Source organism: Schistocerca gregaria, chromosome 9 (genome assembly GCF_023897955.1).
Source record: "Schistocerca gregaria isolate iqSchGreg1 chromosome 9, iqSchGreg1.2, whole genome shotgun sequence".
Classification (NCBI taxonomy): Eukaryota; Metazoa; Arthropoda; class Insecta; order Orthoptera; family Acrididae; genus Schistocerca; species Schistocerca gregaria.
Window position 1 is genome coordinate 99,365,643 of NC_064928.1, and position 26,764 is coordinate 99,392,406.

Below are 26,764 nucleotides of genomic sequence, written 5' to 3' on the forward strand. Positions count from 1 at the left end.
GCAATTGAATCTTAATGTAGACAAGTGTAATGTCCTGCGAATAGATAGAAAGATAGATTCCTTATCATTTACCTACAAAATAGCAGGTCAGCAACTGGAAGCAGTTAATTCCATAAATTATCTGGGAGTACGCATTAGGAGTGATTTAAAATGGAATGATCATATAAAGTTGATCGTCGGTAAAGCAGATGCCAGACTGAGATTCATTGGAAGAATCTTAAGGAAATGCAATCCGAAAACAAAGGAAGTAGGTTACAGTACGCTTCTTCGCCCACTGCTTGAATATTGCTCAGCAGTGTGGGATCCGTACCAGACAGGGTTGATAGAAGAGATAGAGAAGATCCAACGGAGAGCAGCGCGCTTCGTTACGGGATCATTTAGTAATCGCGAAAGCGTTACGGAGATGATAGATAAACTCCAGTGGAAGACTCTGCAGGAGAGCTCGGTACGGGCTTTTGTTGAAGTTTCGAGAACATACCTTCACCGAAGAGTCAAGCAGTGATTTGCTCCCTCCTACATATATGTCGCGAAGAGACCATCAGGATAAAATCAGAGAGATTGGAGCCCACACAGAGGCATACCGACAATCCTTCTTTCCACGAACGAGACTGGATTAGAAGGGAGAACCGATAGAGGTACTCAGGGTACCCTCCGCCACACACCGTCACTTGGCTTGCGGAGTATGTATGTAGATGTAGATGTAGCAAAGTATGCAGAATTGGTTTTTTTCTCTGTCCTTCTTGTTATTGCAGTTTTAATGGCCAGAAGTGCATTTTCGAAGCGAGACTTAGGGTAACTCCTCCCATTCAACGATAAGAAGCGACCAGCTGACTTGGTGGGACAGTCGGTATCAGCGACAGTGATCACGGACAAGCCCGGGTGTGGTGGCCCGCTTATCTCGACGCCGGCAGAGCGAGTGCTGATAGTGAAGTGGAGGCGGCGTTGTCGCGAGCTATCAGTCATCAGAGAGCGAGATTAGCAGACGGCTCCACTCCCGGATCTGTTACTGGGTCGGTGCCAGCCCTGCCGTCTTACACCACTGCAGGCCTTCCTGTTGTGAGTACAGAGCGACGGATAATTAACGACCGCATTTGTATTTTGTGTAATCTTGTTCACGTTGAACTTGCAGCTATAAAATTGAACTGTTTACTGCTATAGTGGATGGAAATATTGGAAAACTAGAAGAGAAACCCGGGCTTCTCAAGTATTTATTTACAGCTGTGCTTCCACGCCCGTAACATGCAGTGATTGGCCTTGTGCGTAACGTTTATGACTTCATATCTCCTGACCTATCTCGTATAATCACATAATATTATAGACCCATTCAGCGACATATGTGGATACTGTTTGCAAATGGAGTTACCAGCAATGAAGTAATAAATTACAACGTCATGCCCCATGCGGCAGTTTTTCACGCATCTCATGGTTTATGGCGTTATATCTCCTGAATTACATGTTGCACAATGATATAATTTTGCAGTTCCATTCAGTGCTTTATGTGCATCTTAATCTGCAAAATGTACAGCAAAAACAATTAGTAGTAAAAAAAAAGTAATACGCTACTGGCCATTAAAATTGCTACACCAAGAAGAAATGCATATGATAAACGGGTATTCATTGGACAAATATATTATACTAGAACTGGCATGCGATTACGTTTTCAGGCAATTTGGGTGCATAGATCCTGAGAAATCAGTACCCAGAACAACCACCTCTGGCCGTAATAACGGTCTTGATACGCCTGGCCATTGAGTCAAACAGAGTATGGATGGCGTGTACAGGTACAGCTGCCCATGCAGCTTCAACTCGATACCACAGTTCATCAACAGTAGAGACTGGCGTATTGTGACGAGCCACTTGCTCGGCCACCATTGACGAGCACGTTTTCAATTGATGAATGTGGTGGCCAGGGCAGCAGTCGAACATTTTCTGTATCCAGAAAGGCCCGTACAGGACCTGCAACATGCGGTCGTGCATTATCCTGCTGAAATGTAGGGTTTCGCAGGGATCGAATGAAGGGTAGAGCCACGGGTCGTAACACATCTGAAATGAACGTCCACGCCGGCCGGTGTGGCAGAGCGGTTCTAGGCGCTACAGTCTGGAACCGGGCGACCGCTACGGTCGCAGGTTCGAATCCTGTCTCGGGCATGGATATGTGTGATGTCCTTAGGTTAGTTAGGTTTAAGTAGTTTTAAGTTCTAGGCGACTGATGACCTCAGATGTTGAGTCCCATAGTGCTCAGATCCATTTGAACCATTTATTGAAATGTCCACTGTTCAAAGTGCCGTCAATGTGAACAAGAGATGACCGAGACGTGTAACCAATGGCACCCCATACCATCACGCCGCGTGATATGCCAGTATGGTGATGACGAATACACACTTCCAATGCGAATTCACCGCAATGTCGCCAAACACGGATGCGACCATCATGATGCTGTAAATAGAACCTGGATTCATCCGAAAAAAATGACGTTTTGCCATTCGTGCACCAACGTTCGTCGTCGAGTAAACCATTGCAGGCGCTCCTGTCTGTGATGCAGCGTCAAGGGTAACTGCAGCCATGGTCTCCGAGCTGATAGTCCATGCTGCTGCAAACGTCGTCGAACTGTTCGTGCAGATGGTTGTTGTTTTGCAAACATCCCCACCTGTTGGCCCAGGGATCGAGACGTGGCTGCACGATGCGTTACAGCCATGTGGATAAGATGCCTGTCATCTCGACTGCTAGTGATACGAGGCCGTTGGGATCCAGCACGGCGTTCCGTATTACCCTCCTGAACCCACCGATTCCATATTCTGCTAACAGTCATTGGATCTCGACCAACGCGAATAAATACGATAAACCGCAATCGCGATAGGCTACAATCCGATCATTATCAAAGTCGGAAACGTGATGGTACGCATTTCTCCTCATTACACGAGGCATCACAACAACGTTTCACCAGACAACGCCGGTCAACTGCTGTTTGTGTGTGAGAAACCGGTTGCAAACATTCCTCATGTCAGCACGTTGTAGGTGTCGCCACCGGCGCCAACCTTGTGTGAATTCTCTGAAAAGCTAATCATTTGCATATCGCAGTATCTTCTTCCTGTCCGTTCAATTTCGCGTCTGTAGCACGACATCTTCGTGGTGTAGCAATTGTAATGGCCTGTAGTGTAATAAAGCATAACTCATGCCTCATGTGGTACTTTTATTGCAAGAATGCCCTTCAAAGAAGTAAGCGATAAGGATTTCCTTTCACAGTTTTATAGGGGTTGTCAGAATGAAAAAAGTGTCGGAAAGCTTTGAAATTATGTGTAAAGTTTGTTGCAAGTCGCTTAGTTATGTGATTCTCAAATATCGGACGAATACAGTCTGGAAATTCTCATGTCACGAGGTACGGCTATCACCCTCACCCAAAGCCCTTGGATAGGTAGGTTTGCTCTTATCCCCACAGCGATTATTGCGTGACAGTAATGTACATGTGTGCCAAGTTTGGCTGCAATAGGTCCAGTGGTTTAGGAGGAACTGTGAACCATACTTACACACACATAGTCACATCCGTTTTTATAATACGTAATGATAACAAACAGTGTAATTTTCTTTATACTACAGACTGCAGGTATCCTTCATTGGATTGTATGCATTTTTGACTACGAACTAACCTTTCATCCATAAATTTTGCTTGTCCTCTACTTGATATCATTTCAGTTTCATTTCTAATGGCTGCTTTCATTTGTTTAGTTAATTGACGTGGACTTTACACTTTTAATAACGCCATACAAAATATGGAGAAATGAAGTCTTGGGAATCGGTAGGCCATCTAGTGTCGCCAAACCTCGAACTGGTGATTGGTAAATTTCTTTTGCAATAACTACCTTATTTAATAACTGTCCTCTTTGTTGAACCATCTTGCGGAAACAACGTGTCCAAAAATTGCGCTTCCGATGCCGCAGCTCAGAAACAAAAGCTTCTGTAATCATTTGCGTAGAATGACCGCCATTAACAGTTACAGCAACACCATTTTTGTTCTCAAAAAGGATATGTGCCTTTAAAACACGAGCCTGATACTGCGCACCGTACAGTAACTTTTGCACTGTGTGGAGGACGTTCGTGAGTCCAATAGGGGTTTTCGTCCAGTCCATTATCCCACTTTGTGTTTATTCAAGTAACCGTACCAATCGAATGTGCTTCATCATTCATAACGTGCCTTCCTCCAAATTGAATCGAATCATGGTGCTCAAATGCTCCAATTGGGTCTAAGCACTGCGTGAGTTCTTGTAAGGGTACAGTACCCTTATGTATTATGCACTATGCATTCATCATAATATCCGACTCTTGTCCCTGTTCCGGAGCGGGTCGTCTCCGAAACTTTGCTTGGTTTAACTGTTCAGATCGCGGCTTCTTGCACGTTCTGGCGATCGATACTGTCCTCTGTCTCTGTCATTGTGTGGCCGATTCGGCGGATGATTTGACCTAAATTCATCTTGTACATTGTATTCGTTTCTCCTGTGTCTATCATCGTCTCGGCGATCAAATATTTACGGTCGTTCACAACTTGGGATTCCTTCCCGCTCTGGGCCGTTATGACGATTCAGGTAATTGTTATTACTGTGTCGCTTACGCTGATCGCGTTCGGCGTTGAGCAATTCCATTCGGTCAATTAGCAAAACACACTTGCTCCATTGATAACCGTGGTGTGAGCGCTAACTTCTCAAGCACCAAAAATGGCAATTTCTGGATTTAATATAAGCATTAGCTCTTCTTCTTTAACCGGATTGTCCATGTATTCATTGTCGTTCGAGTACCTTTGTATCAACTCAAGCGTTGTACCGTGATGTCTTGCATAATTTGGCGGGTTGAGAATTTTTTATTTTACGTCCCACTGGTTTTCTTTCGACCAAATTTTTTTTTTAAAACGCTGTTTCAAATCCTGCATACTTGGTGCAATTGTCGGATACTTTTATACCCCAAATATGTGCCTCACCCTTCATGTGGCTGGCGCAAGTATCAATTTTAGCACGTTCCGTATAATGCCTGGGAAACGCATGTTTGAATTGTCTAATGAACGCAACTGCGTGGATGCCTTTTTTCGGTTTATATTCATGAAATTTTCGACCTCTCAGTGAATTGTCAACAATTGCTTGCGGCAAACCAACAATATTGTTATCTGGTTCACGTAATACTGCATTAATTTCATCGCACAAAATCTCTTTATTAATTCCATTTGACATTGCGTCGTTGTTCGTTACTTTTTGTCGTATCTCATGTACCTCATTACTTAGTTAATCACATCGCGTTTGTACGCCGTTAACCATCTTAATTATCGACTCTTTGTTGGCTTTACAAGAACTTTTGACGATTACGTCATATTGAGCCTTAACTTGGTCATTAACTTTGCAAATAAAATCTTCCGTTTGCCTACACCATCCGTTAACCTGAATTTTAAGATCTGTAATTTCGCTGCCAATGGCCTCATGTTTGTCTTGACATTCTTTTCAAAGCTCATCATGCTTTTGTTCAAATGAGCCGGTGAGTTCCGTTCGCAAATTGCTAATCGCATTAGTTAGTGACTGATAATCATTTTTGATTTCCTGATGGAACTCTCTTGTTTCCACATTAAATTTTGTTATTTCCTCACGCAAATTTTTATTTTTCTCATGAAACGCTCTTGTTTCTACATGCGCCTGTCTGTTTTCTTCATGAAAAGCTTTTATTTCCACACGCTCCTGTCTATTTTCTTCATGAAAGGCTTTTATTTCTACACGCGCCTGTCTATTTTCCTCATGAACATTTCGGATTGCTTCTAAAAATTGAGATATACAATCTTTACTGACAATAGCAGTTTCTGTTTGCTGGATAACCATCGGTGCTGAACTTCTGTTAGGAAAATCAAAACTAAGAATACCACTGTCCTCTGTCGAATTAACTGTAGTGTTTTCCATCACATTAATTTGTTCTCCGTCAACCACGTTATTAAATTGTCATCCCTCGTCTTTAGTAACACTACCGTTTTGTTCTGAATTAGTCATATTAACACTGTTCACAACAATCACTATTGGTTATAACTTATGCTTGCTCTAAATTGAAAAGTTCACTCGCTACTTAAAAGTCAGTAATAGTATTGATTATTCCTACTCCTGTTCATTGCTACACAACGTTGAGTTCACTTAATTTCGAAGCGCTGCTGTGCTGAAATATTGCGGTCTCACCGTTTGCTGTGTTGTCTTCTCCATCGTTTCTAAATATTGCTGTGGGATCGAAGTCCGACACACGCGTCGCCATATGTAACCTCCCCCAGTTTCGCACCGAACTATATTATTCGCATACGCTATAGGTGAATTTATATTTTAATAATTTTAGCATAATATATATCTTTCCTTCTTGTCATGAGACTCATTGTTGTCCACTTCCGTTGTTGTGAAAACTACTAAATGATAACATCTCCTTTCTTAAATGCTGGAATTTATTAATTAAATCACTCAATTTATAAACATTTATGAACATCAAACACTGTGTGCCATTCTGCCACTCATCTCCGACCTCGCTACCGAGCAACCTCTCTCTCTAGCCTCTCACACCCGACTTCCACCCACGGACTCCAACACTCGACTACTACTTACCCACTCGCACATTGTTGACTGCACTGCAGTCTTTGCTTAAACCATGTATGATCTCTGCATAGTGCATAATCGATGCTACGTAAGGGCACTGTACCCTTACAATCTGAGATCATCAGTCCCCTAAACTTAGAACTGCTTAGACCTATCTCACCTAAGGACATCACGCATATCCATGCACGAGTCAGGATTCGAACCTGCGACAGTAGCAGCAGCGCGGTTCTGGACTGAAGCGCCTAGAAACGCTCGGTGTCTCAGAGCGCCAGACAAATTTGAAAATAAACTTTGCGATAGCTTAAATTTATAGGCAAACAAGTTATCTTGCTCACTGTTTCTCTATTGACAGACATTTCTTGAGACAACCTATTTTCTAATTTCTTTGGACTGCTTGTGATCGCAGGTCTCTCGTTTACAACGGTTTCTTCACCGCGTACAGATCTATTCCCTACCCGTATGTTTCACGTCGCTCACACTGCATTGGCTGTGTGGAATTAAACATACCGCAGCATTGCCTTTCGCCCACCAAACGTAGCGTGCAACTTTCTTTGAGCCGCGATAAATGAATATGTGTTAGCAAAATAAAATAACACTATTCCTGCTCACTGTAGTATAGAAATAGACATAAGAGGGATAGAGAAACAATTAAAATCGCTCAAAAGAGGAAAGGCCGCTGGACCTGGTGGAATACCAGTTCGATTCTACACAGAGTACACGAAGGAACAAGCCCCCCTTCTTGCAGCGGTGTACCGTAGGTCTCTAGAAGAGCGAAGCGTTCCAAAGGATTGGAAAAGGGAACAGGTCATCACCGTTTTCAAGAAGGGACGTCGAACAGATGTGCACAACTACAGACATATATCTCTAACGTATATTAGTCGTAGAATTTCGGAACACGTATTGTGTTCGAGTATACTGACTTTTCTGGAGACTAGAAATCTAGTCTGTAGGAATCAGCATGGGTTTCGAAAAAGACGGTCGTGTGAAACCCAGCTCGCGCTGTTCGTCCACGAGACTAAGAGTGCCATAGACACGGGTTCCCAGGTAGATGCCGTTTTTCTTGACTTCCGCAAGGCGTTCGATACAGTTCCCCACAGTCGTTTAATGAGCAAAGTAAGAGCATATGGACTATCAGACCTATTGTGTGATTGGCTTGAAGAGTTCCCAGATAACAGAACGCAGCATGTCATTCTCAATGTAGAGAAGTCTTCCGAAGTAAGAGTGATTTCAGGTGTGCCGCAGGGGAGTGTCGTAGGACCGTTGCTATTCACAATATACATAAATGACCTGGTGGATGACATCGGAAGTTCACTGAGGCTTTAAGCGGATGATGCTGTGGTATATCGAGAGGATGTAATAAAAGAAAATTGTACTGAAATGCAGGAGGATCTGCAACGAATTGACGTATGGTGCAGGGAATGGCAATTGAATCTCAATGTAGACAAGTGTAATGTGCTGCGAACACATAGAAAGAAAGATCCCTTATCATTTAGCTACAATATAGCAGGACAGCAACTGGAAGCAGTTAATTCCATAAATTATCTGAGAGTACGCATTAGGAGTGATTTAAAATGGAATGATCATATAAAGTTGATCGTCGGTAAAGCAGATGCCAGACTGAGATTCATTGGAAGAATCCTAAGGAAATGCAATCCGAAAACAAAGGAAGTAGGTTACAGTACGCTTCCTCGCCCACTGCTTGAATACTGCTCAGCAGTGTGGGATCCGTACCAGATAGGGTTGATAGAAGAGATAGGGAAGATCCGACGGAGAGCGGCGCGCTTCGTTACGGGATCATTTAGTAATCGCGAAAGCGTTACGGAGATGATAGATAAACTCCAGTGGAAGACTCTGCAGGAGAGACGCTCAGCAGCTCGGTACGGGCTTTTGTTGAAGTTTCGGTAACACACCTTCAGCGAGGAGTCAAGCAGTATATTGCTCCCTCCTACGTATATCTCCCGACGAGACCATGAGGATAAAATCAGAGAGATTAGAGCCCACACAGAAGCATACCGACAGTCTTTCTTTCCACGAACAATAAGAGACTGGAATAGAAGATAGAACCGATAGACGTACTCAAGGTACCCTCCGTCACACACCGTCAGGTGGCTTGCGGAGTATGGATGTAGATGTAGATGTAGATGTTACACCACCAAAATTCTCAGATATTGGTCTTGTTGTTCTCCTGTGAAGAAAAAAAGTAAGCAAAGGAGACTGTCGTACATAGAAGACAGTCTACTTACGAACCAGTGACCAATTTCAGAATCACGTAAATGAACATGAACTACAGACGTCCGAACGCAGACTCAGCCAACTGCTAAGGTTCTTTTCGTGTTCCTAGGGATGAGGTCGTGTTTTGTGCAGCGTTTGTAAATATTTCACGTTCTCCTTAATTGGTGTACAATGAATTAAAACCGCACTGAAGAATCAAAGAAACTGTATACCTGCCTAATATCGTGTAGGGCTGACGCGGACACGCAGAAGTGCTGCAACACTACGTGGCATGCAATCGACTGATGTCTGCAGTAGTGCTGGAGGCAACAGACTACACGAATCCTGCAGGGCTGTCCATAAATCCGTAAGATTACTTGGGAGTGGAGATCTCTCTCGACAGCACGTAACAAGGCATCCCGGATATGCTGAATGATGTTCATGTCTGGGGAGTATGGTGGCCAGCGGAAGGGTTTAAACTCAGAAGAGTGTTCCTGGAGCCACTCTGTAGCAATTCTGGACGTGTAGGGTGTCGCATTGTCCTGTTGGAATTGTTCAAGTCCGTCGGAATGCACAAAGGACATGAATGCGCGCACGGGAGCAGGCAGCATGCTTACGAACATGTGACCTGTCACAGTCGTATCTACATGTGTCAGGGATCCAATATCACTCCAGCTGCACACGCCCCACCCCATTACAGAACCTTCACCAGCGTGAACCGTCCCATGATTACAAGCTGGGTCCACGGATTCAGACGTCCAACCACTCGATACAATTTGGAACGAGACTCGTCCGACCAGGCAACATGTTTCCATGTTTAAAAATATGTCGGCTCGGCCCCTTGTTTATAGTGTAGAACACTAAGACTGACGCGTTCCGGAAGTCAAGCTTCCGTCATCAGAATAATAAAAAGTAAAAGAACGTGTTAAAACTCGCTAAAATGGAACATGCACCAGGCACAATAAAATTGATAATAAAATTAAAACATCGTGGCTACTTCCCTTGTTGCAACCGTGTCTTCCAAGGTGCATCTCCACATAGTCTTCAAAATGTAAGAAACTAAATTGGGATCGCCTATGGTGTTCAACATCTAACCACATGGCTCCCTCCTCTTCTCCTCTATCGTCGTAAACTGCCCGTGCGTCTTCGTTGATACCACACACCACGTAGCCAAACACGACACTGAAACGCGAGTGAGCTCACGCGCAAGTAAAAAATTTCAGTGTAACACGTGCAATGCAATCTATGTAGGACAAACTGGTAGGTCCTTTAAAGTACGTTACAAAGAACATAGCGATGCTTTCCGGCTTAATAATTTCGAAAAGTCAGCTGTAGCCACGCATATTTGGGAAACGGGACACCCCATGTTGGGAATATATCAGGATGTGGTTATTTTACATAGACAGGACAAAGGCAAAAAGCTGGATCTACTAGAAGAGCTGGAAATTACGATACATAGCGTGGATAATCAGAACACACTGAATGAACAGCTAACTGGTGATACAAATAACTTTTTCAAACATTTCACTGGTTTCTTTTAGTAACCACATTTTTAGCAATTGTCAGGATACCATCATTTCATGAGGTCCTTGGAACATGTATACGTTATCTGTTTGTATAGACATACCTGTGAATTCCTTGTTTACTTGCGCGAGAGCTCACTCGCGTTTCAGTTTCGTGTTTGGCTACGTGGTGTGTGGCATCAACGAATTTTACTGTGCGTGTATACAGGCGCTGGTTCCATATGGCGTAAGGCAGTTGACAGGGATGGAAATTATATGGAGAAACGAAAATATTGTTCCTAAAGTATGTATCTACACACTGTAAAACTTTCAAACAAGTAGAATTTTAAAAAAATGTTCATTTCTTTCTCGTATAAGGCTTTTTATTGCTTTGCTTCATAGTATCTCGTCCCGATATACGAAGAGCAAGAAGCTCGCAGTAGAAGAGACCTGTTTCGCAGTATCTAAGATGAAAACGTACCCATAGGTCTCAAGGTATGCGTTTTAGAGACCATGTTAATTGCACTTTTTCGCTTCTAATGATCGTTCGTGTCATATCCCTGAATACTAACCCTTCCTACCGGGAAACCCTGATGTTGAAAGGTTGAAAGAACTGCGAACATGGGTAAAATAATGTTTAAAATTTTTGTTTTACGTGTTAAAGCAAGACGTATTTATGAGGGGGGGAATTAATGGACTTAGTTGCTTGTCATTTACCTATGTTTCCACTACAACGATTTTGTATTCGATGTCCACTCGTAACAGATTTTGATTCTAAGAATATCCCAGTGATTCTATAGAAGAGGCATAGTATTTACTCTCGTCGGTCTCCATTAGCGAATATCTTACAAACTGTAAGAGACATTCAGCCGACTTTGTGTGGTTTCCAGGTAACACCAAAAGGAGATTCTTTACGTCTCCCATTAAACTTATTTACTATACTCGGTGTTTTCAAGATTTCCAATGTGTAGAACGTGCATTAAAATTCTTTTCACTAGCTGTATGATTTCATATGGTTGAGATATTTCATTCTTTACTGTAATTTTTGAGCATATGCCACACAAGTTAAAATGATTTTAAAACTCGTCAGTGTGGAGTCTTTTTAAATCCTTAGCTATACTCTCGTCGGTATCATTAGGTGCCTTCATTCTTCCATTCCCATCGAATTTAAAATTAATCGGTCAATCTGGTGGCCGTGCTACTCTACGTCTTCACGAAGATTTTATACTAGAGAGGAAACATTTGGATGAACTTATGATATTAATGCATTTGTCCTTAGCTTCCATCCGTGTCCTTAGTGCGATGGCTCCTTCCACTGGAATTCTCTGTATGGCTTGACATATGCTCGTTATCGAGCTACTGGTCTAGAAAATAATCGTGGAGGTCGTGAAGCTAATAATTTTGAGATGTGTGTCTGTGCTCTCCTGAACACACAGCCAACCATCATCCAACGTTTTCAGTGGAAAATGTGTCAGAACTGAATACTATCTAACGCGACATCGTATTGCTTCGTTTTCCGTGTAGGAAAGAACAAGGACACAACACTGAACTTCTTCCGACAAACATTGATTAATATGATAATTGCAACCCACAATGTTCGTTTCAGGAAACTAACTTCTAGCTGATTGGACGAGAGCAGTTTCGAAGGCTATCTCATGATAGGGTTCTATCCAGGCACGTTATTTTTTACAGCTTTTAGGTAACTTTCCTGCGAACACCTGGAAAAAATACTAACAATTTTCATAAAGTTTACAGGGCTCTAACTAAAAAAAAACTTAAATTCTTAGTAGGATGAACTCTGTAGGAGTGTTTCCTGCTGAACATTTTGATATACAATTTATCACATTATTATTTTTGCTAACTTTATTACAGTTTTTTATAACTACAAGTAAATTACCGGGTGATGAAAAAGTCAGTATAAATTTGAAAACTAAATAAATGACGGAATAGGTACAAATTGACGCACATGCTTGGAATGACATGGAGTTTTATTAGAACCAAAAAAATACAAAAGTTCAAATAATGTCCAACAGATAGCGCTTCATCTGATCAGAATACCAATAATTAGCATAACAAATGGTTCAAATGGCTCTGAACACTATGGGACTCAACTGCTGTGGTCATTAGTCCTCTAGAACTTAGAACTACTTAAACCTAACTAACCTAAGGACATCACACACATCCATGCCCGAGGCAGGATTCGAACCTGCGACCGTAGCGGTCACGCGGTCCCGGACTGCGCGCCTAGAACCACGAGACCACCGCAATTTGCATAACAAAGTAATACAAAGCAAAGATGATGTTCTTTACAGGAAATGCTCAATATGTCCACCATAATTCCTCAACAATAGCTGTAGTCGAGGAATCATGTTGTGAAGAGCACTGTAAAGCATGTCTGGAGTTATGGTGAGACATTGGCACCGGATGTTGTCTTTCAGCATCCCTAGAGATGTCGGTCGATCACGATACACTTGCGATTTGAGGTAACGCGAAAGCCAATAATCGCACGGACTGAGGTCTGGGGGCCTGGAAGGCCAAGCATGACGAAAGTGGTGGCTGAACACACGATAATTACCAAACGACGCTCGCAAGAGATCTGTCGGACATTTTGTGAACTTTGTTTCCTTTTTTGATTCTAATAAAACCCCATGTCATTCCAAGCATGTGTGTCAATTGTTACCTCTCTATCTACATTATTACGTGGTTTATTAAGTTTTCAAATTTATACTGACTTTTTGAGCACCCGGTACATTCTATATGCTGGTCTATACTGGGAATCTCTTCAGTGAGTAACTATCTTAGTTAGATGCTTGAAACTTTAGGTACATGTGAACAACATGTCTATCTACAAAGTAGACTAGAGTCATGTCATTTCAATTTTTTGTCATTTCAAGTTTTTACTGTAGAAGTGTTTATACACTCCTGGAAATTGAAATAAGAACACCGTGAATTCATTGTCCCAGGAAGGGAAAACTTTATTGACACATTCCTGGGGTCAGATACATCACATGATCACACTGACAGAACCACAGGCACATAGACACAGGCAACCGAGCATGCACAATGTCGCCACTAGTACAGTGTATATCCACCTTTCGCAGCAATGCAGGCTGCTATTCTCCCATGGAGACGATCGTAGAGATGCTGGATGTAGTCCTGTGGAACGGCTTGCGATGCCATTTCCACCTGGCGCCTCACTTGGACCAGCGTTCGTGCTGGACGTGCAGACCGCGTGAGACGACGCTTCATTCAGTCCCAAACATGCTCAATGGGGGACAGATCCGGAGATCTTGCTGGCCAGGGTAGTTGACTTACACCTTCTAGAGCACGTTGGGTGGCACGGGATACATGCGGACGTGCATTGTCCTGTTGGAACAGCAAGTTCCCTTGCCGGTCTAGGAATGGTAGAACGATGGGTTCGATGACGGTTTGGATGTACCGTGCACTATTCAGTGTCCCCTCGACGATCACCAGAGGTGTACGGCCAGTGTAGGAGATCGCTCCCCACACCATGATGCCGGGTGTTGGCCCTGTGTGCCTCGGTCGTATGCAGTCCTGATTGTGGCGCTCACCTGCACGGCGCCAAACACGCATACGACCATCATTGGCACCAAGGCAGAAGCGACTCTCATCGCTGAAGACGACACGTCTCCATTCGTCCCTCCATTCACGCCTGTCGCGACACCACTGGAGGCGGGCTGCACGATGTTGGGGCGTGAGCGGAAGACGGCCTAACGGTGTGCGGGACCGTAGCCCAGCTTCATGGAGACGGTTGCGAATGGTCCTCGCCGATACCCCAGGAGCAACAGTGTCCCTAATTTGCTGGGAAGTGGCGGTGCGGTCCCCTACGGCACTGCGTAGGATCTTACGGTCTTGGGGTGCATCCGTGCGTCGCTGCGGTCCGGTCCCAGGTTGACGGGCACGTGCACCTTTGGCCGACCACTGGCGACAACATCGATGTACTGTGGAGACCTCACGCCCCACGTGTTGAGCAATTCGGCGGTATGTCCACCCGGCGTCCCGCATGCCCACTATACGCCCTCGCTCAAAGTCCGTCAACTGCACATACGGTTCACGTCCACGCTGTCGCGGCATGCTACCAGTGTTAAAGATTGCGATGGAGCTCCGTATGCCACGGCAAACTGGCTGACACTAACGGCGTCGGTGCCCAAATGCTGCGCAGCTAGCGCCATTCGACGGCCAACACCGCGGTTCCTGGTGTGTCCGCTGTGCCGTGCGTGTGATCATTGCTTGTACAGACCTCTCGTAGTGTCCGGAGCAAGTATGGTGGCTCTGACACACCGGTGTCAATGTGTTCTTTTTTCCATTTCCAGGAGTGTATTTCGTTGGAAATTTGGAAATTTGTGGTAAGTTCCTATGGGACCAAACTGCTGAGGTCTTCGACCCCTAGGCTTACACACTTCTTCATCTAACTTAAACTAACTCCCTCTAAGGACAACACACGCCCATGCGTCGAACCTCCGACAGGGGGAGCCGTGCGAACCATGGCAAGGCGCCTCGACCGCGTGGCTACCTTGCGTGGCCTTATATCTGATAATCAAAATTACTGTTAGTTTTTGTAAGCAATCAGTATGTATTTAGTACGTTAGTGTCAGTAGTCAGCTTTCTTCCAGACATGCCCCAAAACTTTAGTCCTCTAGTTCAAAAACATTTTTAGTGCATAAAATAAACGTGCCAGAAAATTTAATTCTTGAGAAACCCGATTCAAAGTTATATTTCATCTATGAACCATCTCTGTTGTTTGTAATACACTCCAGTTGTATAACCTTGTTGGTTTACATTTCTGTCATCGTCTCTCTTCATTTCTTGTTACTCCGGGGTCTATAGTTGCCTCCAGAACGCTCTGTTTTGCTTTGGGCACTGTCATGGAATCAACTGCCAACAGTGACTGCCTCATATTAAACCTAGATTATTATCATAGCAGCTCTGAAACTTCACACCTACTAAGTGCCCCACAGTAAAACAAATTGCAGGCATACTAACTTTCGACAATGACAAAATAGTAGCAAGTCCAACTACAGAAAAGTTACACACACAGTAATTGGCTGCAAGCGGGCATTGGTTTTAATCAATGGACCAAGATTCGAACCCAGGTCTCCTGCTTACTCGACAGAAGCACTGACCAACTGCATCATCCAGGCAGTGGTCACTGCAACAGCACGGAATACCCTTATTACACCTCCTGTCAATCCCAAATTCATAACTCAGCCAGACTAATGCATTGCCTTCACCCATTATCCTCATTTCACCGCATCTTATAAAGAGTTAGTGTGTTTCTGCACTGACGAGATCATTGGCCGTTCACTCTTTAATTACATATATGTGTATGTGATGTCCGAAAGCACAGACACCACATACACATATACACAGAAGCGGCAAAGGTACTCGCATTGACATGCGTGTTCAAATACAGTTATATGTAAACAGGATGAGTACGGTGGTGCGGTCGGCAGCGGCTATATAAGACAACAAGTGCCTGGAGCAGTTGTTAGATCGGTGACTGCTACTACAGTGGCAGGTTATGAAGATTTAGGTGAGTTTGAACGTAGCGCATGAGTGATGGGACACAGCATTTCCGAGGTAGCGATGAAGTGGAGACTTTCCCGTACGACCATTTCACGAGTCTACCACGAATACTAGGTAAAACATCAAATCTCCGACATCGCTGCTGCCGGAAAAAGACCCTGCAAGAACGGGACCAACGACGACTGAAGAGAATCGTTGAATGTGACAGAAGTGCCACCCTTCCGCAAACATTGCTGCAGATTTCAATGCTCGGCCATCAACAAGTGTCAGTATGTGGACCATTTAAACGAAACATCATCGATATGGGCTTTCGGAGCCGAAAGCCCACTCGTGTTCCATTGATGACTGCACGACACAAAGGCAGCCTTGCCTGGGCCCATCAACACCGACATTGGGCTGTTGATGACTGGAAACATGTTGCCTGGCCAGACGAGTCTCGTTCCAGATTGTATCGAACGGATGGATCCTGCATGTTAGCAGGGGATTGTTTAAGCTGATGGAGACTCTGTAATGGTGTGCGGGGTGTGCAGTTGCAGTGATATGAGACCACTGATACACCTATAGGGTGTTTCAAAAATGACCGGTATATTTGAAACGACAATAAAAACTAAACGAGCAGCGATAGAAATACACCGTTTGTTGCAATATGCTTGGGACAACAGTACATTTTCAGGAGGACAAACTTTCGAAATTACAGTAGTTACAATTTTCAACAACAGATGGCGCTGTAGGTGATGTGAAAGATATAGAAGATAACGCAGTCTGTGGGTGCGCCATTCTGTACGTCGTCTTTCTGCTGTAAGCGTGTGCTGTTCACAACGTGCAAGTGTGCTGTGGACAACATGGTTTATTCCTTAGAACAGAGGATTTTTCTGGTGTTGGAATTCCACCGCCTAGAACACAGTGTTGTTGCAACAAGACGAAGTTTTCAACGGAGGTTTAATGTAACCAAAGGACCGAAAAGCGATACAATAAAGGATCTGTTTGAAAAATTTCAACGGACTGGGAACGTGACGGATGAACATGCTGGAAAGGTAGGGCGACCGTGTACGGCAACCACAGAGGGCAACGCGCAGCTAGTGCAGCAGGTGATCCAATAGCGGCCTTGGGTTTCCGTTCGCCGTGTTGCAGCTGCGGTCCAAATGACGCCAACGTCCACGTATCGTGTCATGCGCCAGAGTTTACACCTCTATCCATACAAAATTAAAATGCGGCAACCCCTCAGCGCCGCTACCACTGCTGCACGAGAGACATTCGCTAACAATATAGTGCACAGGATTGATGACGGCGATATGCATGTGGGCAGCATTTGGTTTACTGACGAAGCTTATTTTTACCTGGACGGCTTCGTCAATAAACAGAACTGGCGCATATGGGGAACTGAAAAGCCCCATGTTGCAGTCCCATCATCCCTGCGTCCTCAAAAAGTACTGGTCTGGGCCGCCATTTCTTCCAAAGGAATCATTGGCCCATTTTTCAGATCCGAAACGATTACTGCATCACGCTATCTGGACATTCTTCGTGAATTTGTGGCGGTACAAACTGCCTTAGTCGACACTGCGAACACCTCGTGGTTTATGCAAGATGGTGCCCGGCCACATCGCACGACCGACGTCTTTAATTTCCTGAATGAATATTTCGATGATCTTGTAATTTCTTTGGGCTATCCGAAACATACAGGAGGCGGCTTGTATTGGCCTCCCTATTCACCAGACATGGACCCCTGTGACTTCTTTCTGTGGGGACACTTGAAAGACCAGGTGTACCGCCAGAATCCAGAAACAATTGAACAGCTGAAGCAGTACATCTCATCTGCATATGAAGCCATTCCGCCAGACACGTTGTCAAAGGTTTCGGGTAATTTCATTCAGAGACTACGCCAAATTATTGCTACGCATGGTGGATATGTGGAAAATATCGTATTATAGAGTTTCCCAGACCGCAGCGCCATCTATTGTTGACAATTGTAACTACTGTAATTTCGAAAGTTTGTCTGCCTGAAAATGTACTGTTGTCCCAAGCATATTGCAACAAACGGTGTATTTCTATCGCTGCTCGTTTAGTTTGTATTGCCGTTTCAAATATACCGGTCATTTTTGAAACACCCTGTAGGTACGACTTTGGCAGTTGACAGGTGCGTAAGGATCCTCTCTGATCACCTGCATCCATTCATGTCCATTGTGCATTCCGACGGACTTGGGAAATTCCAGCATGACAATGCGACACCCCATAGTTGACAATTGCTACAGAGTGGCTCCAGTAACGCTGGCCAACAAACTCCCCAGACATGAACAATATTATCTGTGATGCCTTGTGACGTGCTGTTCAGAAGAGATCTCCACACCCTCGTATTCTTGCGGATTCATGGACAGCCCTGCAGGATTCATGGTGTCACTTCCCTGCAGCACTGATTCAGTCCACACGACTCCGTACTGCGGCACTTGTGCGTGCTAGAGGGGGACCTACACGATATTAGGCTGGTGTACAAGTTTCTTTGGCTATTCAGTGTATATACATAAAGCGTATAAGTAAAATAGCATTCCAGAATCAAAGATATTGATTTACAAGGGTATATTATATTTTTTCGAACAGGAGTCTAATGACAACAATGACGTGTGAAACTAGCGGAAACATAGTTGTAGAACACAGCGAAAGATCTCTAATTTGATTTCTAAACAGCTTCATGATGTTTAGTTCAGTTTTTTTGATCACCACTTTGTTGAAAAACTCTAAATATTAATCTAAGATGAAAAATAAACAATCGATTTTTTGATGCGGATAAACAGGTGTATTACCTTCGAAGACGCGATTACTTGTTGCTCGCTTTTTTTTCGGCAGCAGAGTGTAGCCAGTCAGAATAGTGTTTATTTCCTCCCAGGAACTTGCAAGATCGCCTTGTGGTATGAACAATTGCCCAGTAGTAGATCGCACGTTGCGGCCGACAGGCAAAGTGTATCGTTCTTGTGGAAAAGCGCGTTCCGAAGTCTGTTACCTCAAGGGTCCCGGGCTCCACAGAAATATCAACACATTCTATCTCGGCACACGTCTCACAAACTGGCGTCTCTGGGCGGTAGCTGGACCACTGCGAGCACTGAGCACACGCACGGTCAGGGGAGCTGCAAACTGAACACATTCTCCGTTGCTCATATTTGTGGTTCACTAAGCAACATAATCAGATACATAGTAAGTTTCAGGTCTTTAAGAAATCTTAATGACGTATATATATAGTATTTCTGTCATGGATTCACTGTAATGAGTCACATTATTTTGTGAGTACTTTGAAGTGGCTCAGTTGAGTTTCATTACAAAGTTGCACAAGATCCATGCAAAATTTTGAATTTTATCACTACTTGTGTTTGTAAAACTGTAACGTATTTTAGTGTTTGAAGATACGATGAGTTTGTTTTTTTGGTACTTTGAGGTTAATTTCTGTCATGAGATGGAAAAAAGTAATTAATCAGCATTTTTATGCACTATAAACATTTCTGAAAGTTGAGAGACTGGTGTAAAGAGTTGGAAATAAATTTCTTTACTGTTATTCCACTCAAGGAGGCACCAATTTCATCTTTGTCATAGAAGTTACTTACTATGTCCTCCCAGAGATGACCTCGGTAAATAATATAATTGAGTTACATCTAGTGCATGATAGCCAGACGTATTTATGAGTGACGGAACGCTTTTGTATCAGCAAATCTCAACTTGAAACTTCCTGGCAGATTAAAACTGTCTGCGGGACTGAGACTCGAACCCTGACCTTTGCCTTTCACGGGCAAGCGCTGTACCAACTGAGCTACCCAAGCACGACTCACGCCCCGTCCTTACACCTTTACTTCTGCCAGTACCTCGTCTCCTACCTTCCAAACTTTACAGAAGCTCTCCAGCGAACCTTGCAGAACTAGCATTCCTGAAAGAAACGATATTGCCGAGACATGGCTTAGCCACAGCCTGGGGGATGTTTCCAGAATGAGATTTTCACTCTGCAGCGGAGTGTCCGCTGATATGAAACTTCCTGGCAGATTAACACTGTGTGCCCGACCGAGACTCGAACTCGGGACCTTTGCCTTTCGCGGGCAAGCGCTCTACCAGCTGACCTACCCAAGCACGCCTCACGCCCCTGTCTCTTTGACTGTACTACTGCAAATTAGCGCATCTTTCACACAACTAGCTGTAGCCAGCTACTGAAGGCGCACACCAACTCTACCATCTAAAGTAGCTCTAACCTTCTCAACAACAAAACTATGAAACTCAAAACCTCTATGTTTCACCCATTTACTACGAAGACTTCAAAGTATCTCTAACCGAAATCGACGACTTCTTCAAGTACACTGTCCAGTCACATTAATGTGACCACCTGTTCAAGCCTGAACAAACACCTTTTGGAGTGTGGACCACCGCGAGACGTGCAGGAAGAGAGACAGCGAGATTCTGGGAGACAGTGACTCCAGTGCTGTGGTCTGCTACACTAGGTTTCTCGGTGGAGGATCCATGGAGCAGACAGTCTACCAAGGTGGTCCAACAAATTGTCGATTGGATTTAAATCAGGAGATGCTGGTGGCCAGGAGAGTAGAGGTGCTCTTTGAACCTCGCACGTGCACTACGTGCTGCGAGATATGTTGGATTGTCCTCCTGGTAGATGCTATCGTGCCGAGGAACAAACAAACTGCATATAGGACATGGTCCCCAAGATTGGATACATACTTCTATTGATTCACTGTGCCTTCCAGAATGACGAGACCACCAAGGGAAACCACGAAAACATTCTACTCTGGCGATTGTTGCAGGGCGTCTTTCAGACGTTTCACGCCGATGGAGCAGGAAATGTGATTTATCTAAGAAGCCAGCCTTTGTCCCCCGATGAGCAGCAGCCACAATGAATGCATGAACCAGACACTAGTGAGCGGACGATTTGGATGGGATTCGGTTACTGAAAACGGAGCATACAATTCAAAGTTTATTTCCCCAAAACAATTAATTAATTGTAACAAATTACTCTGTTGCTTACAAATTACAGTGACACAAACAAATCAAGCTGCTTACAATATGAGGTAATAAAAATGTTATATGCTACAGGTGAACAGAGAAACTTATTTGTGTCGTTTGAATCACTGCCAAACAAAACTGTTTACACTTTGATACATTAGCAAATAATCATTGTGCATTAAACTTCATACTTTCACCTAATACAGTTAAATTTTATAATGTGAAGCACAAATGTATAATTTACAATTAAATTTTCGGTCGAAGTCACTCCTTCCTTTACCTTCTTTAAAAGAGTGATAAAATTTCCAAGAGGTATCTCAATTAAAAATGCCCTAAAGCCCTTAACACAAAACACGTACATGACTAGCTCAAATAATAGATATACGTACGGCAAGGCCCAACATTTGCTTCCTTACAGAAAGTTTGCTGATTTCAACAGCGCAGACCACGTTCAAACTCTAGCCAACATGGGGCGCTTCCCGGTCAAAACATGTTACAACTGCGGCAGTACATGAAATGTAATGAAAGAACACAGGCCACGTAGCAATCTTACCAAAATCAGTTTACACGAAGGAGGAAGAGGGGGGGGGGACACAATAAATACTATACGCAAGATCACTTGCCAAACCTACTACTAAAAGTACAGTATAAAGGCTCTCAGTTAACGACAAATCCGGGATAGACCCGGCAATATTGCACCTGAGCGCTAGTAGCCAAAATACTGTTGACAGATACCAAGGTCTGACATCATCTTAGGGCTAACTGGCACAACAAATAAATAAGAGTAAAATAACAAGCAAATGGCAATGCCCAAGAATTTAAATAGGATTAAGTACACACGAGGCTAAAATCAATTGCTTTCGTCTTAGGCTTAATTGACACTATAAATAAATAAAGGTAACAGAACAGGCAAATGACAATGCCCAGCAATTTAAATAAAAATAAGTAAGCACACGGGTAAAAGCAATTGCTAGCAACTTAACGAGCACACATAAAAATATCAGACTGCTGCCACATCACAAAACAGAAGAGGCGCAGATCGCAGCAAGCCAGAAAACCAACAACACACACTCCAGCAACCGAGCCAACCTGACCACAGTAATTTCAACTCAGAATCAGGGCGCTTGAGTACACCGGGTCCGCGCAAGACACACACTGCCAAATAATCCCCACCAACAGATACGGCTGCCCCTCGGGCGGGAAAACGGGGGCGACAACCGGGTACACACCAGCAGAAAACTGGACCCCTAGACTCTGGCCAAAACGGAATCACGCAGAAAATACGAACAACAGCTGAAGTAAGGTGAAACGAACCCCGCCACGCAGACCGGACAGAGCAAACACACAGAAAGCCTGCCCTGCAGTCCTTACAACTCCTGGGTGCGGAAACCCGAGCGATATCGCGGCAGCCTTTTCAGAGGCGGAGTACTTCGAGGGATCGCGTGCGGGACTCCATCAGTTGTCCACTACAGCACGTCACCGACCCGCCACACCGCCCAACGTCCAAACCAACGAGGGCCCGCCAACAACGAGACCACACCTCCGTGCCGGGGCGGAAGGCCAAATACCGCCAGCTCGGTGCGAATCCAACTGCCGAGCCGAGCGAAAAACGCTCCAGAGGGCAGCAGCCGCCTCAGCGCCTGCGCAGGCCGAACCAGGCGGAAACAGAAATACAAGTCGGTATCGACAGTGCCGGACACGCAACGCGCCAGATATGGCACAACCAGTTACGGGGGCCCAAACGCAGCAACATTTGTTGAACGATCTTTGAGGAGACACTGTTGGTGGTCCCCTGACTCATCTGAGTGATCAGTTTCCTGGACAGTCACGTGTTTGCTCGTCCATACGCGTACTCACAGCCGTCGTCCATCCCTGCTGTCTGTGGCCTGCGATGCTGCGCAGTTGCCTCGCGGCCAGTTCTGGACAGTGCCGTTCTACCATGCACGCTATACTTAAAGCACGGCTGCACGCAGAAAGTTTAGGAGCATAGCCGTTTCGGAGGTGCTTCGAAGTGGTTCAAATGGCTCGAAGCACTATGGGACCATCTGAGGTCATCAGTCCCATAGACTTAGAACTACTTACTCTTAAATAACCTGAAGACATCACATACATCCATGCCCGAGGCAGGATTCGAATGTGTGACCGTAGCAGCAGCGCGGTTCCGGACTGAAGCGTCTAGAACCGCTCGGCCACAGCGGCCGGCCAGTCCTTCGATCCGTAGCCAATGATCACAGCCTTTGGACGTAAGTTAATTCGCTCCGTTTCTGCTCTACGAGAAACTCTGAATTGTTTTCCACATCCCCTCGACGCGAGACACTATTTGATCAAAAGCATTCGGACACCTTCAAAAACGTACGTTTTTCATATTAGGTGCATTGTGCTGCCACCTACTGCCATGTACACCACATCAGCGGCCTCAGTAGTCGTTAGACATCGTGAGAGAGCAGAATGGGGCGCTCCGCGGAACTCAACGGACTTCGGACGTGGACAGGTGATTGGGTGTCGCTTGTGTCATACACAGTACGCGACATTTCCACGCTCCTAAACATCCCTAGAACCATTGTTCCCGATATGATACTGAAGCGGAAACGTGAAGGGACACGTACAGCAGCACAAAAGAGTACAGGCCCATCTTGTCTCTTGACTGACAGAGACCGCCGACATTTGAGGAGGGTCGTAACGTGTAATAGGCAGACATATATCCAGACCACCAAACAGGAATTCCACAATATCCACTGCAAGTACTATGACAGTCAGTCGGGAGGTGAGAAAATTTGATTTGTCGGTTGAGCGGCTGCTCGTGAGCCACACATCACGCCGGTAAATGCAAAACGACGACTCGCTTGGTGTAAGGACGATTGAACTGTGGGGAGGCGTTGTGTGGAGTGGCGAATCACGGTACACAATGTGGTGATACAATGGCAGGGTGTGCGTATGGCGAATGCCCTGTGAACGTCATCTGTTAGTGCGTGTAGTGGGAACAGTAAAATTCGGAGGAGGTGGTCTCATGGTGTGGTCGTGTTTTTCTTGGAGGGGGCTTTCACCCATTGTCGTTTTTCGTGGCGCTATCACAGCACAGACCTACAGTGATGTCTTAAGCTCCTTATTCCGTCGCACTGTTGAAGAGCAATTCGGGTATGGCTATTGCATCTCCCAACACGATCGAGCACCTCTTCATATCGCACGGCCTGTGGAGGAGTGGTTACACGACAATAATACCCCTATAATGGACTGGCCCCCACAGAGTCCTGACCTGTGTCCTGTACACCACTTTTGGGATGTTTCGGAACGCCGGCTTCCTGTCAGGCCTCACCGGCCGATATCGATAGCTCTCGTCAGTGCAGCACTGCGTGAAGAATGGGCTTTCAATCCTCAAGAAACCTTCCAGCACCTGATTGAATGTATGCCTGCGACAGTGGATGCTGTCATCAAAGCTAAAGGTGGGCCAACACCACGCTGATTCTAAAATGTAGACTTACACGGCCGGAAATATCATGTCCATTATAATTATCCGGGCTGTTATGCCGTGGTCGGTTGATGAATTTGGTCTCAACTCCCAACGTTTCGTCTCCGACTGCGGGAGACATCTTCAAGGGGATCCGTAGGTCGATGGGAGGTCCAACACACCCACTGGGTTGCTACTGACTGCCGCTAAATTCCGTGTCCGCGACATGGAGACATGGTAGGGAGGAAATAAGCCGGTTCCACGAACATCTAAACAGCATAAACTCGAGAATTCAGTTTACAATGGAGGAGGAGGTAGACGACAAATTACATTTCCTCGATGTGCTTGTTTTTAGAAACGAAAATGGTAGTTTGGGCCACTCAGTATACCGCAAACCCACGCACACGGACCGTTATTTGTACCGGGATTCGAACCACCACCCACAACAGAAGCGGGGTGTTATCAAGACGGTAGCGGACAGAGCTAGAATATTTGTGAACCTGAGTTGCTCGACGCTGAGATGGAACATCTCCACAATGCACTAATGAAGAACGGATATTCGTCCACCGAAATAAAACGTGCGTTGAAGCAGCCACGCAGAAATCATACTGACGTACAGGCTACTGCAAAATCTAAGGTTTTCCTGCCGTTTGTTAAAAAATGTAACGGAAAGAATAGGGAGGATCTTGACGAAGCGGAATATTACCGTAATTTACAATCCCCCAGGAAGATACAGGAATACCTCAAGCCTGCCAAGGACGCTCGCAAACCTCTGGAAAAAGCTGGAGTGTATAGGATCCCACGCAGCTGTGGTGATGTTTACGTAGGTACAACTAAAAGAACGGTTTCTAAACATTTGGAAGAGCACAAGGGCAGTGGTAGAAGAGGAGAAACGGAACGATCAGCTGTTGCGGAGCATGCTTTCCAGCCAGGGAACCACCATATTCGTTTCGAGGAGACGCAAGTACTAGCGGCCACAAGCCGATATTACGAAAGGCCCTACAGGGAGGCAGTCGAAATCGCTAAACACCCAAATAATTTCAACTGAAAGGAGGAGGGCGTGAAATTAAACGGTATATGGATGCCGGTGTTAAAGAAGATGTGTACCACCCGTCCACTACTGGGTGATCGCAACGGCAATCGACGGCGCCGGACAGCGGCCAATTGCACTGACGTTTTCAAAACACGTGACGTCACACCGCGGTACGGGAGCGCGCGGACACGGAATTTAGCGGCAGTAAGTAGAGAGCCAGCGGGTGTGTTGGACCTTGCATCGAGCTACAGACCCCCTTGAAGATGTATCCCGCAGTCGGAGACGAAACGTTTGGAATTGAGACCAAATTCATCAACCGACCACGGCATAACAGCCCGAATAATTATAATGGACACCATACTGATTTCTAGTATTACCAATGGAGGGCGCCACGAACTTGAAAGTCATTTTCAGCCAGATGTCCGCATACTTTTGATCGCATAGTGTATATACCTCCTCTGCTCGTACTGCCATATGCTCCCTGTCAGTGGTTATTGAACGCTGGTGTCGAATGTAGGCGTTGGTTACATTAGTGAGACTGGACCGTGTGATGTACATTAACTGTGCAGTAGGCAGATCCTCAGCGACCAGTAGAGCACAGCTCAGAGTCAATAGAGCGACTCACAATGAGGCTTCAAGCCAGACTGCTGTAAATGGTCAGTGTAGCTACGCTGTAGACGTGTTTACGGCTTTGCCAAACTTCCTTTCTTTGACATCCATTTTCTACCGGAAACATGTACGGTATCAAATTGTGTAAGCGACAACTTTGTACTGTTGACTTACAGGGAATTTCACAGTGGCGTCCGAGGGCGAGCATACCTAGTTCTCTGAAACAGTGATGTAAATGGCCGTATCTTTTGATAGCATTGACGTAGAAGCTTAACTCTTTTACATCAACAAATAGCAAGTTTTTTGACGAAGTCTGTGCAAGAGTAGGTAACGCTCCATCCACAGGCTGTTGCACGCAGAGACTGTTATGTTGACTTGTAAATAATAGATTTCAGATATCAGTCTGAGCCGTGTTTTGACTCGTGCTACACCTTGTGTTTAAATTGCAAGTGGCTGCTTGGTTGTCTTAGCCCTCTGCTATCGATATCTGCGTTTCTGCTTCCGGGAAACTGCTATGGAGGAAGTGAGATCTTTGATCGGCTCTAACCTCGTGTGGTGGCGCGAAAGTAGGGGCGTTGCGCGCTGAGAGAGTGTGGTGGACACGGGAGGGCAGTGTGGCTCTCCAGCGCGAAGCAGGCGTGGTCGGTTGTACCGAGTCGCCACGTGATGTATGTCGGTCGTGTGTAACGAGCGGGTCGAGTTGACGGAAGAGCTACCCGCGTGTTGGTTGTACACAGAATCGCCCCACGAGTAGTTGCTGTTCATTTTCGCTTTGGTCGGACGTTAACAAGCTTCTTTAAATCCACCGTTTCAACGCTGGAGTTTAAAAAGGAGATACCTAACA

At 45.1% G+C, this 26,764-nt stretch overlaps 1 protein-coding gene across 2 annotated transcripts in view; it reads left to right on the forward strand.

Moving 5' to 3' along the window:
* The first annotated feature begins 956 nt into the window (after window positions 1-956).
* LOC126292243 (organic solute transporter alpha-like protein) overlaps window positions 957-26,764 on the forward strand; it is a 156,696-nt gene continuing 130,888 nt past the window's right edge. The window contains exon 1 of one of the 2 annotated variants that reach the window (XM_049986139.1): window positions 957-1,010. The gene's annotated coding sequence lies outside the window, so the exon portion shown is untranslated. Of the gene's footprint in view, window positions 1,057-26,764 lie in introns of both variants that reach the window. The other variant, XM_049986138.1, reaches the window with a different exon arrangement.